A 15,365-nucleotide genomic window follows, 5' to 3' on the forward strand; every position below is an offset into this window, starting at 1 on the left:
GGACCCTTATTTACTGTACATGGTATCTCCTGGGGTCCACCAAGCAACAGCAGAGCTCCTACGCGTATGATAAGAAGTTCTACCTGATCACATTTATTTTTTCTCCCTCCTACGTACGTTCCCAAGGAAAAACCCAACCACGATACCAATTAAAGCAAATGTGTTACACCAGGACTGTAAACCCCGGACCTGGTTTACACCAGGACTGTAAACCAGGACTGTAAAGAACTGGAAACTGAGGACCTGCCTTTATCCATCTGTCTGGGAACTGGAGGGGAAAGTCCACTGTTGAAAACATTACACCCTGCATCTTCATGTCATGTCTTCATCTTCAACACGAGTTGTACATTGTACAATTGCGATTACGCCCTGAAATCTTCATTCACCCTCTGCTGAAGCAAACTCCAGGTTTTATTCACCTAGAGTCCTGTTACTCCGTTCTTACTGAAACAAAACTGCCACAACACCAGGAAGAGCTCTCCCAGCTCAGGTCTTCCTTGACTTCATTGCTCAGGAAGCACAGCAAGTTTCCAAGAGCCGCAGTGATTCCTGGACCAGCATTTTCCCGGTCACGCTGCCACTGGCTCTGATCCCTAAACCCTCTCCCGTCCCTCCACAAAACCTCTTCTTCAAATTGGTGCTTTCGGCTCAGCCTACCTGGCCGAGCTGGGCCTGGGGGATGTTAAAACTCATGTGCTGACAGTGCCACGTCTGTTGGCACTCTGGAGTTGGTTATCTTCCTAAATTGTGGCCTGAGGACACTGCTGTACCTTTTGGGGATGGGGGAACTCCTCTGTCCTGATCAAAGCGCTAAGAAACTCAGCCCCGATTTGCTGGTGTTCAAGGAAATACCAAGACCGTGCTTCTTCCCAGCCCATTTTCAAGAGGATGCTCTGCTTACCCCGTGCAGAGGCAGTACGAGGGTTTTGATCGAACTGCGGGCACCCTCCTTCACCGCGACCCCAGCTCTGCGAGGCGCCTGCCTGCCCCGAGCACGACGTCCCCCGTGTGCAGCACTTCTCCCCAGCTTCTCTTTGAAGCCTCTCGCGCTGGGGCATGCACCAGGAAAGTCAGGAGCAGAGACCACCTCTACATTACCTAGAAGTCACGCTCGTATTCACGTTCACTCACAACAAACTGCAAACGTAATTTTTAGAAGAAATATAAGCAATGAATCAGAAACGAAAACATGCCCAAACCCACCGTGTCCAAAACAATCACAATCTGCCCACCAGGGTGTAATCAAAGCGATCCCGTTTCTATTGCCAATAGCACACGAGGGAATGGCAGATTCTCAGCACATCCATCAACCTTTGACTCCTTGAACGCTTACACCAGGCCAGGATGAGGCCACTTCCAGCAGGCTCAAGGAGAAAACCTTCAGGCTGAACCCAGAACGAAGCCCACTCATACAGTTCAGCATCTGACGCAACGTGTCCTTGCCGCCCCAAATCTCACTGCCGAGTCCCGCCTCGCACAGCAGAACAGCAGCAGCCGGGAACTGCAGGGATCTCTCCCGCCGTTCCTCACGGCTACAGGCACCTCAAGACACAGTTACTTACTGGGACCGGTGTGGGCACTTGGGGTTTGTCAGTCCTTCCCGTCGCCGGTCTGGCAGCAGGCGCAGCAGCCCTCTATGGTCTCAGCTTCACCCTGCAAGAATCAGGACACAGGTTTTTTTGCTAGTTGCGGTAAGCAGATAATCCAGTACTTTCTAACCCTCAGCAGAGAAGGGTACGCCGTATTGGAAAGAAAAGCCGCTGGCTGGTTGTCTGCAAGGATCAGACCCGGGACTTTCCGCGCTAAGACTCTGAGCCGCTTAGCAAGGAGCTCCAACCGGAGCAGAGTCAGTTGTGTTCGCAGGCCGAATACCTGGGATAGCTGCTGGGGCGGCGGTTCGGATTGGCTCGGGCACGAGAAATCCCACAAGAACTGCTACATCGCGCTAATGCTTACAGACAACAAGGTAACTGGCGGATAGAGGCGGGTAGGAATTTTTGGTCACAATGGTTGGGATTTGTTAAGGGAAAACAGAGTTTCTTCAAACTGAATTATCAGTAAAGCAAAAACTTTTTCATGGTTTTAAATTTCTTTTGTGTTTTGAAAACGTGTTTTGAAACTGAAGATTTTGCTTTGGGTCAGGCTGGCTTGACATGAAACATTTTGTTGATGGAATTGAAATGTTCTGCCTTAAGTCAGCTCCCCTGGGTGCCCCCAGGCTGCCAGGGTACCTCTTGGGACTTTAAATTAAGGTGCTTTCCCTTCCCTGCTGTGGGCTGAGACCTGCTTGGACCGCACGCAGAGCACCGATGTATCTCCTTGAGACCTGCCAGGCAGAAACGCAACCAGGGCATTGCCATTTGGAAGTGGGAGCTACAGGACTTTCCACAGCATTTTCTATGTTGGCCAACACGCAAGCGCCTGCTGAAGAGGCTCCCGGGGCAGCAGTGCCGGCACAGTCAGGCTGGCAGACGTCCCTCCTTGCAGGGAAGGCTGCTGAGCACATCCCGTAAGAGCTGGGCTAATGCTTCAGAGGTGGCATGTAGGTCCCATCAAATCCTCACTCCTCTGCGACCAAACGCACACCGAATCTTCCCCCGGTCCCAGCACTCCAGGCAAGGAGCTGGGAGCTGCGGTTGAATGGACGGGACGTAGCGAGACCTCCTCTGTGCTTTGCGCTCTGCGGCCCCAGGCTCCGGGACAAGGACTGCCCCGCCGGGCCCACAGCCTGCACAGTCCGGAGCTGATGGGAACCGGATCCAGGTCTCCATACTCCCACTCCAGTGCCTAAGCCATTAACAGGATCCAGTGATTTAAACCCATTCCTTCAAATCAGCCTTCTTAGGCTAGCGGTGATCTATAACGTAGGCAATCAGTCACTGCAAGATTCCCGCTCTGCTTTCTCCACCCTCCTCAAACCGGTGATGATTCTCACCTCCTGCCTCCCAAGCAATATTTCCTGAGTAACCACGGTTTTTATCGAAAGACCAACACTTTTTCCACCCTTCTGTGAAATACTCAGATAGGTGGGCTGCCGGGTCCCTCGGGGAGGGCGGGAGGAGCAGTCAGGGCTCGCGCCAGTCAGCCCTCACAAACGCCGGGGTGCCCGGTTAGCTCACCCACCCAGCCCGCCGGGAGAGACCCCCCGTAATTAGAGGCTCAGTTCGGTCTCAGTTATGCCACAGCATTGCAAAAGGTCAAACTGCAACGAAGTTTTTAATTAACACTGAGAAAGCACTAAAGAGACAGAGAAATGAAGCACCGGGCTTCAACCAGCAAGGAGGACACACATATCTAATGAGCTGATCAGAGATGACACGCTGGCTTTCACAGCAGAAGTCTCTGCGCGCTCTGGCACCGAAGGGATAATCACTCCTGCACAGGGGTTCAAAGCTCTTCACGAAAAGGCCACCACAGTGACAAAGGCTAAAAGCAGGGGACGCTGCCACGTGGCCACGTTTCCCATCATCCCAGAACCCGATAAAGCGTTCAAGATGATGAACTTCCCAGTGCTGTTTCCTCAGTTCCCCTCCATTTCAACGGACCCATCATTCAAGTTTATTGAGCAAGTTTATCTACAGAGATCTGGTAGCATCTCTCAGGAGTTCAACTGAGTATGTAAGGTGCTGGAATCAAGAAGTGCAGCAATGCCATGAGAACAGGCCTTCATGCAGGAGAGATGCAGAAGAGGGGAGAGAGTAAGAGAAACGTGGGGCCAAACCAGGTCTGAGCAGAGCCCTGAACATCAAAACTCTCAGAGACACTAGGGATGTGGAAAAGCAAAGGGCTCATGGCCTCCTCCGATCATAACTGCCAGAGCCCTGAAGGTCCCTGCTTCGCCGTTGCCTGGACAGAACGGGGCAGATGGAGAATTACAGAAGCAAATCCCAGCAAGGAAGGAGGAACAGAGGTTTCACCCGAGATCTGGATGAAGTTCTGACTACCTTCCCCTATCCTCCTCTCAAACTTACCCAGATGCCTCGACTGAGGCAAAAGTGCTTATCTTGCTCCTAAAGCCTTCTGTTGATACGAACAACTCAAAAGTGTGCAAGGGGAGGGGAAGTATGAGGGGCAGAGGGACATGGTGCATCAAAGAGCATTAGAAGCTCTGAGTTCTGGTCTTGGCTCCACTGTGCACCGCTGCCTCTTTGAGACCAAGGGCCAAATTACTGCATCTCTTTGTGTCCCTTAGGATGTTAAGTTAGACCCAGATGTGGTCTACAAAGTTGACCGATAACCTGAAGTGGAAGTTGTACAGGAGGTGGCATAGAAAAACCTCATCACTAGCAAGATCAAGGGAGCTAAGAAAAGGAAGTCCACCTCTGCTGCTCCATAATCCCTCTTTTCCCAAATGTACAGCTACATGAAAGACCAAATTGTCCTGCTTTTATACCGAGTTCCTCTTTACTGCATGAGTCCTAACAAATTCAGGCAGCAGGAGCAGCAGACTCCAGCCCTTGCAAGGCTGGAGTCAACCAGTCGAGTGCACCACCTTGTGATTCTTCTAGAATCACTTCAGCCCACGATGCAAAAGCGAAGGAGGAAGGAGGTAAGTACCCTGCCAAAATACAACAACATCTTTCAAACAAAGTAACTGCACTAAAGTGTGCTGTTTTATTTTCACTCTGGGCTCCCAAAGCATTTCCCTTCTCTCCCTGAATGATAACGGGCATAAAAATTAAATATAAATTCTCCAACAAAAAGCAAAACGCACTGAAGGGTAATAAATCACAGGGGCTGGATGGCATTCAGAGGAAGTTGGGGGAAGGAATAAAGGATGAAATAGTGTAGATACTGACTAAGATATATCATAGACCCTTAAAAACCCAAGACTCGTCCTCAGGGCAGGGGACTCAACACAATGGGCTGAATTTTGATGAAGCAGCAAAGGGAACTTGCCCAGCGAAGCGATGGGGTTGGTACGGGGTGCCTGCAGTCCCACAGGGCTCAGAGCACAGCAACCGTCACCCCAGCACCATGCTTGCACCCCCACCCCACGCAGGGATGAAGACCTCAATGAAAGCATCTTCTAATTTCCCCAAAGCCACAATTCTGTACCAGTTGCTAACCGCCGAGGTCAGACGACCTGCAAAGAGACAGTCTGTTCTAGGGGTTTCTAACATATTTTGTACAAAACAGGAGACGTGCCCTTCTTGCTCACCCAAAAGGCCCGCAGGGATGTACCTGGAGACTGGTGCCGCCCCTCTTTCTCCCCAGGACCACGTGCCAAATGCGAGCCGCTGCGCTGGCTCCGGCAGCGGGATCGATCGGGGACTCCAGTAGAAGTAAAGAGGGACCAGCCCAGTGCTGCAGTGGGGATACACACACTTCCAAACAGCAGCTATCACGGACTGGATGCTCTCTCATCCGATGACCTGAGATTCTTACGTCGGCATTTCCAGTAACCTGAAACCCTCCCCAGGGCATCACACAGAAGCACAATATTCTAGAAACACTATATATCAGCACCGATTTTCTTCTAATAAACAAGATCACCTTTAATTTTGCAGGCACCTCCTACTTCATTAAACTTAAAGATCTTGCTCTCCAGGGGTTTCCTCCTCAACTGGGGCAGGAAATGAAAAGACAGAAAATGCAATTTAACTGGGGATGAAGCTTCATCTTTACACTGCCTATCATAATTATGTGTCATTTAAAAACAAGCGTGGAGCAGGTGTGAAATGGCACCAGCTCCGGATGCGCATAAAAAAGGTTGACACCAGCAGCATGTCTCAGCAAGAATCAGATGGTGCAACTTGAAAACTCCTTTTCTCTTTGGTTTCTTTCTTCCTTTGTTCTCTCAAACTTACCAGAAAAATTTCCTTTTGAAATCGGAGAGAAGAAATGGCATCTTTGCGAAGCCAAGTGGTTTGAAAGGAAGAGGAGGTAATTTCAGCATCATGTGCTGGGGCACAGCAAGAGTCCCTGCAACATGTGGGGCAGGGCTGGTGTTGGCACAGGGGACGGGCAAGCGGTGGTACGTCAGCGCAGCCACGTGCCTTTGTGCGACACAGAGATGGCAGCGCTAAATCTGCTGCTCCTGCGTCTTCCTCTCGGGGTATGACTCTGCCTCCCCGTGCCGTCCTGGGTAAGACGTCCAACTGGGTTTGATGCTCGCAGGTGAGACTGGAGAGCACCACTCTAGAAACAACCTCAAGGTGCTGAAGTTTACCCTGGGAGTTGAGTTGGGTGGGAGAAGGTTTCTGCTTTTACTCAGGTCACCCAGCCCCTTTCTCCATGCTCCAGCACCAGGAGGAACAAAGCGATGAAACGCTTTTGTCAAGTTAATATTGAGGGTTTCAGTTGACCTTCTGCAGAGAGCAGAACCAAGGAAGAGCAAGGAGAGCTCTGCGGATGGGTTACGCTGCTCGTTACAAGGGAAAGGAGACCTGGAGTTCATCTTTTGAGCTGCTAGGGAGTCTCCACGGGATTTAGGGCAGCTCAGTTGGCTCAAGCCTTCCCAAAACAGCTTCCACCACTGAGGCTTTTCCATCTGAGGAAGCCCAAAATCAGACTCATCACCTGTGTCCCTCCATGCTGAGATATTCTCCAGCATGGGCTTTCCATGTGGGCTGGCAGCTTGGACCTGCTTGCGCCCCAGCCTCTCTTCTGCACAAGGGCAGTTTCGGCACTCGTCTGCCCTCCAGGGCCCTTCCAAAACCTGCGGGTACAGTGCTGCCCAAGCGCTAGGACAGACCAGCGGGAAACGCGGAGAAACCAAACCACTTGACTTCAAAACAAACGCAGAGCGGCTCAGCTCGGAGCGTGAGCGTTCCCAGGCTCCTGCTTTGTCTGCTTGGTTGGTGTGACACAACTGTACGTCCCTCCTGAAAAAGAGATGCCTGAAATGTGAGTATGAGCAGAGATCTCGACCCTTTACGCCTTTCTGGATGTTATCGGTAACACCCTGGATTTAAATAGTGCCTATTTTTCTAAGAAGTGCCGTTTTTATAATTCCAACCATGGGAGACGAAACAGGGAGGAACTCCATTTAACTGATGCACTTTAATTAGTTGCCTGTCATTGTCAAAGCCCTGCTCTTATATTCTGATGCAAATCCACGGCCTTCCGTTTTAAGCAATACATCAGTTCGGCTTTAGTCTTCCAATGATTCTTTAACGTCATATTTTCTCCCCAGTGAATCAATATTCAGATCCTCTAATTGGAACTTACCTGCTCATCCAACCTTGGGCTAGGCTTGTTTAGCAGCTGAGCGTATCAGACGCTTCCACTGACTGAACCGGCGGAGCTGAACTTCGCTCAGCAGCTTTCGGGGGGGCTGCTGCCCGCGGCGTGCGCCCGGAGCCGGCTCTGCTCCCTCCCTCTCCCGCGCAGTCCCGCTCCCCGGCCGCGCAGCTCCCCAGCCCAGGTGGCTGGCAGCGAGACGTGCCTTGCCCGAGGCACGCAGGCCAGGGTGTTTTCTGTAATGCAGATATGCCACCCTAAAGCATGCCCCAGCGCAGGATGGGATCAGGGACAGGTCACTTCTCCTGTTCCACTTCAAGGGGCAAAGATACAGCTCCCCATCGTTTCTAACTTTAAATCACGACGTCTCCGTCTTCTGCCTGTAAATGCTCTCCTGCTGTCAAAAGGTCACCGGGCCAGTTGGAAAGCTATTTTTCACAGCCTTGCTAATCCAGAGGCACCTTGCTCTCCTCCCACGAGGAAAATGCTGACAACAGAACTAATTGGTGGCCAGCAGGACTGCAGGTGGGGTAAGGCATTGCAGACAGGACTGGCCTTTAAGGTACCAGCCAGAAACTCCAGGGACTCAGGAGCGGTTCCTGGCTCTTCCCCAGACTCCCTTCATGACCTTGGGCTCCAGCTCTGTGCCTCAACCTCACCTCTACTAACTGAGGCTAATAATGCTTCCCACAGTTGGTCATGCGGATAAATTAATTTACGTTTAGGAAATAATCTATTACGATGGGCACAAGGGCCCTTTTAGAATAGAACTAGGTATTTTTTCCCTTGCATCACCACCGGCTTTAGGGGAATGAAGCCAAGAATGACTATAACACGCTATGGCTGAGGCTGGGCTTACTAGAGTTGTGCATTTGCTGAATAACCTGCCGAGGTCTGGGCTGAGCGAATCACACTGACTGTTCGTGCTGAAGTTTAAGAGGGGGCTATGAACCGGCTCGGAAGGACGCTGACCTGTCGCTCGGCCGGCAGCACAGCCTGTTTCAGTCGAGGAGGACAGATCGGTGATGGACAGATCACTGAGGACAGCTCATCATTGATGAGCTCAGCATCTGCAGCCATCGATACAGAAAGCGCGGCAAGGTGACGATCCCATGCTCAGCTCTAGGATCTTCTCCCATCACCTGCTGCCAGTTGTTGGCAGTAAATATTTCTAAGGAACAGCAACCGCCCAGCACGCTCCCCGAAACAACCACGACTTTCCCAGATGGAAGGGCTCGGCCCACAGGGCTTCCGCTCGGAGCACGGGGTTCACCAGGGACTGCTCGAGCATCGTCCCTTCTGCCCCAGGATTCTACCAGGCTCTGAACCAAATTGCTCGATGAAAAGCCTTCAAGCCAGCAGGCTGCACCTACGTGCCCGGACTGCTAACAGCATCAGGCACACGCGTTTCCCAAGCCCTGGTGTGTTTTGCACCGTGGCGCGGGTAGGCAGTTTCTCCAGGGCAGAGGGATGCAAACCGCCCCAACAAATGCCCGCCCCAGGCCTGAAGCTGCAGGGCCAGGGGACGGTCCACGGCAGGAGGCAGGTCAGGAGAGGGTTAACTCCTCCTCAGTCAGCTTGTTTTGTCATCTGGACGGATGAAATCCACCGCTGCTGAATGGACATCCACGGACCATCACTTTAAAAATTAAATTAGGGATTGCAGACTACCCCCCCGGTCTGCGACAAGAACACGGGCATCCCCTGGAGCCCGAGCTTAGCAAAGCCATCGCTGCTTAGCAAAGCCATCGCTGCTTCGCACTCCATCGCTGCCCAGCACCGACACTGCCTGTGGCAGCGGCCAGAGCAAGCCGAGACCCATGCCAGCCTCCAGCCACCCCCGCAGCACCCAGCTCAGCCGCCTCCGAACAGCCCCTGGGAACCCGGGACAACCCCAACTTGGAAACAGGACGAAGAACATCTCAACGCCCCCGGCCAGCAACGGTTCCTCCCACCTGTAAAACATAGAGAGGGGCTCAGCTACCCGGGCCAGAGGCATCTGCTGAAGCGCAGTGCACCAGGACCCCCAGAGAGGGAAGGGAAAGGGAAGGGAAACCATAAGCTGCCTGTCAAAACGTCAGCACTGGAAATAATTGGTTTATACACATTTATCCCCGCACCCATTTATCAGTTCAGTTTAGTGTTTGATTTTACACGACTCTGGTCCAGGAGACCTGCTGTTGTTCTGCTTGATTCTGCCTCTCTCACTCATTTATGCATATATCATCCAGTCGCTAAATCATTTTTAATAGCTTCTTTACTCGCGTGCCCTCCCGTCTAATTCCAGCACCATGAGTACGAGGCAGGTTGCAGATACGAAGAAGCTGACATTTCTCTTTTGAGTAATTTGCAGTGGATTTCTTGCCTGTTTGGTGCAGTCATTTCGTCCTCTGCACTGATGTGACATTAATTATTGTTAAATATTCTTATCTGTTACATACAGTTCTGTTTAGATAAAGGTCAGTGCGCGAACCCCTGACAGTGCTTGTTGCTGCCATGCTCTAAAGCCAATTTGTCATTCTCCCCCTTCAATACCCTCATCTTAGTTTCAGACCACTTTTTCCATTAATTCAGGCACAGCAGAGAGCCATTAAAAAATGCAAAATATCTCAGCTGTTCAGATTGGCACTCGGATAGGAAATTACTAGCTTAGGTAGCACCAGTTGCACAGGGAGGTCAGGTAATATTGCCCATGCAAATCCAGCAGCAGCCTCTTGTTAAGGAACTGTATGGCTGCCCCCCAAAATACATACGTATTTCTGCTTTAATTGAAAATCAGCTAAGCCTTGCGTAGCAGGCAATGCCTTCTCCCAGCCTGGTTTGCAGTGGGATAACAGCATGAGCCCACACCACCCTCTCTTGGCAGAGGACAAGAAGGGCAAGCTCAAGCCATCGTCGCCAAATTTGCCAGGATGGAAGCACGCGGCGGCGTGATCCGTCTTCCCGGGGACCTGGGGAGCAGCTGGACTCCGGTGAGCCTGCTCACGCCCAGTACAACCTACGCCTGCATCTGCTGTGCCTTGCTTTTTACCTCTCGGACTGAATAAATCCCCCCCCGCCCCCCCTGCGTGTCGCTTCCCACGACGGCACCCGTGACGCGGGGACGGGGATGCGGGGGCACCCTGGCTGGGACTCGCTCCCAGCACCCCTGCACCCCACCTGCTTTGGGCCACCTCGACGGGCCGAAGCAGCGTCTCCGAGGCGTATTGCGAGTCCGGGCGTTGCAGGCTCGCTGGCTGTCGGAGAGCAGCCTGTGACCTTGAGTGGCTCTCCCAGGGGACACGGCCGTCATTCAATCTTAAGGGACACGTGTCAGCACGGCGCAAACAACAGACCTCGGGACAGTTAGTCTGCGACAGCGGAGGGCAGGGAGCCGTCACGATTCCCAGGTCATCTTACACCAGTAGCCACCGGGACGAGGAGCGGGGCTGGCAGCCCCCGGTGCCTTATAAAACCTATTTTACTGCTCGGTTGAAGCTTGTGCGCTTTTATGCCTCCATCCAGCAAAGTGCCTCAGCGCGTACTTAACTCCGAGCACAGAAATAGCCTTAATTACATCAAGGGAGCCATTCAGACGCTTAAATTGAAGCCCATGCCTAAGCGAGCGTCTGAGTGAGGACTTCGGCACGGGAAGAGGGAGCAAAGAGGATGGCAAGGAGCTGAGCCTGCAGCCCTACGAAGCCGGCGACGAGGACCAGAGTAGAGATGCTCAGGCGGGGCAGGGGACTGCGAAAGCAGGACGAGGTAAATGCAAGGGCTCAGCTTGCTGAAAAGGTGGATTCTCTCGCATGAGTGGAAAAGGATGCAAAGGATTCAACATGACCGAAACTACCGCACAATAAAAGACGTGCTCGTTTCGGCACTTGCCAAATAGAAGAACGTTTGATCATTTATTCAAAGTGACATTTAACTTTGCATTGTGCTAAATCATCTTATACTTTTAAATAGAAGTGAATAAACTCCCAAACTTGGCCTTCTCTCAGTAAAATACAAAGAAATACTGCATTTTGCTGAATGTAATAAAGCGTGGGGTATTTTCCTCCACTTTTTTTATATATGAATGAGATAAAGAATAGAAGGGAAAATAACGCTGGGCCCCCTCAGTTCTAGACTCAAGGGGGAAAAGCGTGGCTCGCGCTGCGCTGAACCTGCCCCAGCCCGAGGCATCGGACTCCTCATGCCACCGGCGCCTGCAGTCCTGGACGAGCAGGTGCTGTGGGTCCCGCTCCGTGCGGACCTACGTGCTACCACCAGCTCTGCTGGTAGAGATGGGGTGCAGGGCAGAAGCCGCTGCACCAAACAGTTTCAATCTGTACCTGACCCTCAGCATCTGCAGGGTCCTGCCTGGTAACCGTGGAGCTGGTCTGCACGCAAGGGCTCCTCTACGCTTACACAGCTGCGTCTCCCAGAGAAGCCATCCTTCCCCAGCCTTCCTCAAAGGCTCTTATTCAGCACAACCATCAATAAACTCCTGGGCAAACACATATTCATAGCTCAGGTCCTCAGATTAGCTACGCTGGTGTGAGTGGGAAGAAACTGCACTGCTGCCCTCCCCTTCTCTAAATCGGGACACGGACAAGGGCGAGAGCCGGCTTCGTGTGTTTAGAAAGGTGTGAGAAAACCCAGGTCTTCTCCAGGTTTGGGAACAGGGTGTCCTGCAGCTAAAAATACAGAGACAAGCCAAAAAGTCAAGGCTAGCAAGAGGCATCGGTAGGGTGACCGAAGATGAAAACAGAGCCTGTTTATTTATGTAGCCACTGACTCTGCAGCAAGAGACTGAAACCTCCGCACACATGCTGCCTGTGTGACGGACAGGCTCCTGCCAGCTGTAGGAGTCCAATTTCTCGTGCAGACACAGGGGTTCCCTCTCCCCTTCCCTCGTTGCAGGCTCACGCCTTTCTTTCAATTATTTTTAGCTGCTGCACGAAGTAGGGTAATGCGCAGGAACAGAGTGAAACGGCAAGGGATGGAAATCACTGCTCCGGTAAAAGCTCTCCCCCTTGCCACCACTATAGGGAGCTCAGGATCCAAGCCTCATCAGGACCACGCTCAAACCTGTCCAGAGTCTGTGGGATCCAAGATGAAAATCTCTCCCAGGGGCTCTGTCAGCAGCTTGAGCTGGGCGGGAGATGTCCTACGCCTGCTGCAGGACTGGGCTGCTCTGCGCCGCCCAAAGCGCTCCCACCGCGCCCTCTCGGGGGCCCTGCCCCGCCCCAGACCTGGGCATCTGCTGAGGATGGGTTTTGGTTCTTCATCAGCCCAAAGGGCCAGAGCTCCAGGGAAAAGGTCCATTGCCAACGGCAGCAGGATACAACTTCAAGGCTGGCAGATGGCAGTCCTAAGGGACAGGGATGGTCCTTGAGCCCACTCTGAAATAGCCACGTCCCAGGTAGCTCAACCAGCCTGAGGATGGCCCACAGTTGATCAGACACAAGCATCAGCCACACAGGAATGAAGTGTCCCCCAAGACCCGGGCAAAGGGAACAGCGAGGCCATTTGGATATCAGTCGTGCCCCGTGCAGGTGCCTTCCCTGCCATGAGAATTTTGTCTTCACCAAAAAACCTTCACTACAAAAGGGCAGCAAGATGCAAATATGCCTGAAGGAATATTTGGGTGCATTTGGGACAGCGTCTCTCACTGACCGATTTCTCCGCAGCAGCTTCTGCATGTATAACAGTGTAAACCAGCGCATCCCAGTGCAAATCAGGGGTAGCAGGGCTGACCTTCCTGAAGTTAAACTGGGATGGAAGTTGTGGTCTGTAAAGCTTTCTTCTTCTGTTCTTCCCAAAGATCTCCAAGCCTGAGAAAAAGTGTTGCAAAAGGCCACGATAAGATTAGGGTGTTCTCAGCCTGATTTTGCTCCTGTCTTGCTCTTAGAGGAGTCCGGGCAATCACAAGGAAAGCCTGAGAACAGCAGTACAGATGAGACCCAGGGGAGAGCGGCTTGGCAGAGTCCTCTGCTCCAGTAACACCTGCAAAGTTTCATTTGGCAAGGTTAAACAGCTCTGTGCCAGAGCCCGGCGGTGTCGGGAAGCAGCGGCCGGGGGCGGCAGGGAAGACAAGGCGTCCTGCTCACCGTCAGCGTCATTTAGAAAAGCAAACCCTGAGCTAAGTGGACCCGAGAAGCTCTCAGAAGTCTGGCCATGAGCAGCAAAAGGTCCTGCTGAATTAGCTGTACACAGCAATGCATCAACAGCTGGGGGATCGACAGGGTGTGATCTATTACCCATGACAGACGCTTACTATTTAACAACAGCCAGTCATAACCGATGCAAAGGACAAATGACCTTCTGCTGGTGACTGAACCCTCAGACCCGTTTCCGTAATGAGACACATGTTCTTCTCACAAGCTTTGAGGCCAGCAGGAGAGAAACCCCTGAAGCATCTCTATGGCCTGAGAAAACGTCAGGTCAACCCTTTCCCTTGGGCCACCTCCGTCGGGAGCCCAGGCACAGCCAGCACCTTGCACCTGCGCAGAGAAGCGTCCTCTGGAGAATGCTGTGGGTGCCACAGCGCGGGGAGGCAGGTCCTGCTGGGGCGACGCTCCCCGGGATGCAAGGCGTGCAAGAGCAGGAGTCCAAGAGAGCTCTGGCCCGAGAGGTCACAGCTCGTGTCGGTGCCAGCGTGCCAGCTCAGGGCTGGGGTCCCTCCCAGCCTGGAGAAAGAGGCACGGCATGACACGATCCCAGCACCTGTGAGCTTGGGCATCAGCCCTCTGGCAGGGCGAGCACCTCCTCTGCCCCCAAAGTTATGGCTGGATCTTCCACTTCTAGCAAACCCACCTTGTACCCACTATGTATCACCTCCCACCCAAATCCCGATGGGCTCGTTAATCCAGAGACTGCCCGGCCTCCCTTCTCCTCCCGTCCCACCCGAGCTGCGCGGCCGCCATCGGTAGGATCCACGTCCCACCCGCTCAGGCTGGGAAGTCAAACACCCCCCGCCAGTTCAGCTCGGGGAGGGCTGACAGGATACAATGACCCATACCAGAATTTAATTTGGATTCCAGAGCTAATGCTTGCCAAAGTGCCACAAGTGCTTCTGTGACAAATATTTGACGCCTCATCCAAAAGATACAGCCGCGCTGTGGAAGGCTTCCTAAGGCATTGCAGAAATGCAGGGCTGAGAGGCAGCAGGCTCAGGGCTGGGCAGCCCCCAGCCCGCGGGGCTTTGCACCACCACCTGAGCAAGCTCCACGACGGAACTGCAGGTAGATCAGAAATCCCAACGAACGCACCTATCCGAGTATTTAAGTAAAGAAACAAGACGGGAGGTTTGCTTTCTTGGTTGCAAGTCGAAATGGTTGCAGCTGTCAGAGGTGGGCTCCTCTCGGACAGTACGAACGAGCAAAATGCCGACACCAAGACGCAGCCATTAAAAACATCGCGGGAGCACCAAGAGGAGCCTCTGAAACTGGCTATATGCCAGGCTAAGCTTTCCATATAGGGCCGTTCAATTCAATTTGCCTTACTTCATTAACCTCAATGGATTTACACCCGAGACCAGCACTGAAAAAAATCAATTATCTATCTATTTAACCTCACTGCCCTGATATTATTCCCTCTGTCCCATATTTGGCTCCCCCTCTGATATCTGAATTCCTTCACGCCTGCCAGAAATTTGGGCGCAGTCTCCATGCCGCAGGACAAACTTCCTGCTGCATTTACCAAGGTAAGGAAAGGATAAAGCCACAGTTGCTTTTGTAAGAGTGATTTCAGCAATAAACTACTGCAAAAATATTAATAGAAAAATCCACACCTATAAGTGCAGCTGTTCCCTCTGCAGCTCGTGCTCAATTGCATGGACTAAGGTTCGTGTCTTGCTGTAAGAAACCATCTCCTTCTGATAGCAATGCTGCTGGAGCTCTTGTAAAAACGGGCACTGCATTAGAGCTGAAAGGTAGAATCAATAGCCCAGTGCATCAGTCCGCAGAGGCCTGACAAGCTGCCCGGCACCCGGACAGCACGGCTGCTGTTAGTTTTCTGCCCGCTGCAGCGGTTACATGCTTTTACCGCGCTGCTGGTGGCAGAGGCACCTGGCAGGAAAAGCGGATCTGAGAAGTTTTACAAAACGGGCTTTCACCAGACGGGTGCCATCCATTCCAGGCTTCGGTACGGCGCACTGAAAACTACAGGAAAAGAAGATCTCCAGTGGGGAATAAATACTTTTTTGTGCTACT

General features: G+C 52.5%; 1 protein-coding gene across 6 annotated transcripts in view; it reads right to left on the reverse strand.

Moving 5' to 3' along the window:
• Positions 1-15,365, reverse strand: part of RALY (RALY heterogeneous nuclear ribonucleoprotein) — a 142,160-nt gene that overhangs the window by 89,719 nt on the left and 37,076 nt on the right. For 5 of the 6 annotated variants that reach the window (XM_075517122.1, XM_075517126.1, XM_075517123.1 and 2 more), the window contains exon 2: positions 1,563-1,653. The exons of the other annotated variant lie outside the window; for it this stretch is intronic. The gene's annotated coding sequence lies outside the window, so the exon portion shown is untranslated. The remainder of the gene's footprint in view (positions 1-1,562; positions 1,654-15,365) is intronic. 6 annotated transcript variants of the gene reach the window in all.

The sequence above is a fragment of the Mycteria americana genome, chromosome 14 (assembly GCF_035582795.1).
Source record: "Mycteria americana isolate JAX WOST 10 ecotype Jacksonville Zoo and Gardens chromosome 14, USCA_MyAme_1.0, whole genome shotgun sequence".
In the NCBI taxonomy this organism is placed as follows: Eukaryota; Metazoa; Chordata; class Aves; order Ciconiiformes; family Ciconiidae; genus Mycteria; species Mycteria americana.